Source organism: Helianthus annuus, chromosome 12 (assembly GCF_002127325.2).
Source record: "Helianthus annuus cultivar XRQ/B chromosome 12, HanXRQr2.0-SUNRISE, whole genome shotgun sequence".
Taxonomy (NCBI): domain Eukaryota; kingdom Viridiplantae; phylum Streptophyta; class Magnoliopsida; order Asterales; family Asteraceae; genus Helianthus; species Helianthus annuus.
Window position 1 is genome coordinate 98,790,775 of NC_035444.2, and position 3,857 is coordinate 98,794,631.

The 3,857-nt window shown below is 42.6% G+C and overlaps 1 non-coding gene across 1 annotated transcript; it reads left to right on the top strand.

The window, feature by feature from the left end:
* The first annotated feature begins 2,692 nt into the window (after window positions 1-2,692).
* LOC118485314 lies at window positions 2,693-2,794 on the top strand. The gene has a single exon (XR_004875618.1). It is a non-coding gene; the product is annotated as a small nucleolar RNA R71 (small nucleolar RNA).
* Window positions 2,795-3,857: the final 1,063 nt, after the last annotated feature.

Here is a 3,857-nt window from a genome sequence, read left to right on the forward strand (position 1 = left end):
ATAACCATTGGCTCTGATACCAAACTGTAACACCCCCAAAATACCACCTGCGGGAACTCCGCGAGGCGTGTTACGCATCAGAGTCTGAGCCACCAATCACATTGAACCAACGATAAATATTTAAACAAAACAGGTCGTTAATTACCAATAGAAAATGTCAAACATAATATTAATTCCCAAGAGTTGTATAGCGGAAGCGTGTAGTAAATAGTTTAACAACTGTTTCATAATAATACTCATAACCAATGTATCAAATATAAGTTAACCCAAGAGCCTCGATCCATGACCACTCCAGCACTCAAGATAGCAAGTCCATGTCACGAATTCTAACGATCTGCAAGCATGCAGACAAGCGTGTCAGACGACGCTGGTGAGTTCAAAGTTTTGTTTACGTGTGATGTTACCAATTGTCTGTTAAGCCGATTCAACGTTATAATACGATGTTGCTTATAACATGCTAGATACCCTAGGGAGTGTGCCCATATGTATCCGGGGAGTGTGCCCCTTAATAACCTGGAAGTGTCCAGACCCCAATGCCCCTAACCAAGCATTGGTAATGATGCCCAGATAATTAGTTCACGCCCGTCCTTACAGCCCGGTGTGAGGTGGCAGACCTAATAGCGCTATCAACTAATTACCCCATTGCCCTATAGGCAATCCGATAATGATTGATCCCATGTTCAATAACCAAAACCCAATTTAAATGTTTACCCAAGATTCCCTTCCAAATGTTTACTAGTTGTCCCAAACCACCGGGACGCATGCTTAGAAAAGTGCAGTGAACTCACCTTGGTTTGCTCGGTAAGATACACAAAAGGTTCTTGAATTAAGGGTGGTCAACCACGTCCTAACAGGGTTACCATACACGTCAGGTTTGGTTCAAGTAAAGCACGTATGGTTACACAGAGTTAACACGTTACAAACACGTATAGATCATGGCAACACCTAACAGTCAAACAACACATTCAACTTGTGCGATTAAAATAAGTCCAAAAGTAATCGGCCCAACATGTTGTGCGGTCCACAACATGTTGTGCGATCCAGTAACATATCGGCCCAATAAATAAGCCCAACATAAAGCTCTCGGCCCAAATAACAAATAGTGGTCTTGTGCGGTCCGGCTAATCTTGTACGATCCGATTAAACTTGTGTGATTCATTTGGGTTGTGCGATTCATCATCTACCCGGCCCAAAGATTAAAAGCCCAAAACAATAAACAGGTAACAAGCTTGTGCGATTCAAGGCATCTTGTGCGACAGAAGACATCTTGTGCGACTGACCAAGATGTCTTGTGCGACTAGACTTCTTGTACGACTAAGACGTCTTGTGCGATTGAATTTGTGTGTACATTCTTGTGCGATCGACCAACTTGTGCGATTGGCTTTAAATTCCGAATTCTATGCAATCGATTACAACAATTTAGTGGTTTCCAAATTTACAACACAATCAACACAATTAACAGTTTCCATCTAGATCCTAAATCGATCAAACAAGTATATTCCAATCAATTTCTCATGAACCCTAATCAAACCATTCATGAACAACTTAAACATTCAAACTATCCGATTTATATGAACATGTAGCCGCTTGACATTTATTCAAATCCGATTGCCTAGAACATCACCCTGTGGTTAACAATCCGAAACATATAACGTAACAGCCAATTCAACAAGCATCATCAAATACAATCCGATGACAATACATGACAGCCGATAATCATTAGTATACATATTCGATTCACAAGAACATCATTCATATACACTATATCATGGCAACATAATATCATTTAATCACAACATCTTAGAATACTAACCGGTTAAGAGAGTGATCCGAAACACAAGGAACCTTGATCGAAAACGAAAGGGGAATGCTTGCCGTCGGCTTCAAGAGAGAAGGAAAGAAAGCTAGGGTTTGTGACTTGTGTGAGTTTGGTGAAGTGTGAGATGGTTACAACACCTCATGTGTTATGCGCATAAGGTGAGTGGGCCGGACCCCTCATTGGGCCGCCCTTGGTCCGTGAACAAAAGTAAGACCAGAGTGGGCTTGTGCGGCCGTGTGTGTTGTGCGGTTCGGTTCAGTTGTACGTTCGGGCCATAATATACATACATACGTTTCATTACACAAAGCACAAAATCATAACATTCAATCATCATAATAGTTCACATAAGCACGTATCGTTACACAAAGTAGGTTCGAATTACGAGTTGTCACATTGTTGGTTACTACTATTGCCGGGTTCTCTCCAACCAAGGTTAGGGTGGTTACGCCATCCTTGGCTGTAGGTACCCGTTGGAGGACCCGACGGCCTAGGTCTATTATCAATGTAGTTTACCGACTCTATTTGATCATCTAACTCTTTCATACAACTCCAATTTTCGTGTGGCCCAACACACCCTTCACAAGCCATGACCGAGGCGGTTTTTGCCATTTCTAGCTTTTTGATTTTGAAGAAAGGGCCTCGATTTGGGCTTGTAAAGAAGTGCTTTCATCAACCTTATGGGCGCCCGGGGCAATAGATTTATTGCCTCGAGGAGTGTGCCACTGAAAATTGGTTTGATCAATTTCCTCAATTTGATTATATATTTCAGTTGGGCGATGATTACCTAAAAATCCCCCGGAGCTAGAGTCAAGTGTTTGCCTTGTGTGTGGCAACAACCCATTGTAGAAAGTGGATACTTGTTGCCACAACGCAAGACCGTGATGAGGACGCTTTCTTAGTGGCTCCTTGAACCTTTCCCAAGTTTCATATAAGGATTCCCCATCCTCTGGTGAATATGTACTAATTTCTGTCATTAATTTAGTCGTTTTAGCAGGAGGGAAATACTTATATAGAAACTTTTGGGCTAGTTCATCCCACGTGTTTACCGAGCCAACTGGGAGGGCGTTGAGCCAAGCCTTAGCTCGGTCTTTTAGTGAAAATGGAAACATGCGAAGGCGGATGGCTTCGTTTGATGCTCTATTAATACGAAAGGTATCACATATTTCTAAGAAATTAGTAATATGTAGATGAGGATCCTCGTCCGCAAGCCCATGGAAGGTTGCGGAGTTTTGAAGCATTTGTATCAAATGTGGCCGAAGTTCGAAGTTGTTGCCTTCGACATTTGGTGCATTGATAGCGACGCCGAGATTACCTACGGTGGGTCGTAGGTAATCCATGAGGGTACGTTGGTCCCCCATTGGAAGTGGGTCCCCCGAAACTTTCTCTTGGTTTTTATCTTTAAACCTTTTTCTTAGAAAGCGTTCGGGTTCGTCTAGGGGTTCTTTTACGTCTATATTAGAACTGGAGCTCATACACTACGTGGAGAGTTCAGATGTGGCGCCTGAGTTCCAAGTCCTGCAATAAAAACAAAAAAGAATGTTGGTCAGAAGCTTCACCACGGCCCCGTGCTCAGATGAACACGGCCCGTGGTCGGAGATACAGTGATTGTTTTCCGGATCCCTGTTACTGGGGAGTTCGACGCGGCCCCGTGTTGCACCGACACGGCCTCGTGCTCAACTCTCTATAACTCGGAAAATAAAAACTGCGAGTAACAATGTTGGGCACGGCCCGTGTCCGACCAGGCACGGCCCGTGCTGAGCTCTGCAGAAACTAAAAAAACTAATAAAATCCTAAAAAAAAATAGAAAAATTAGAAAAAACGATTAGGCCGTTGATTCCTAACTTTCTTAAAATCCTTGTGTCCCCGGCAACGGCGCCAAAAAACTTGATGCCTGTCGTTTGTTATAGGTTTTTATATATATTTTAAGCCCTTTTACACTTTTTAACCAAGTTTTAAATTTATAAAACACGATATTTACTAACACTAAACACACATATGGGCAACTGCACCCATCGTGGACGTAGTATAGTGTTGGTAA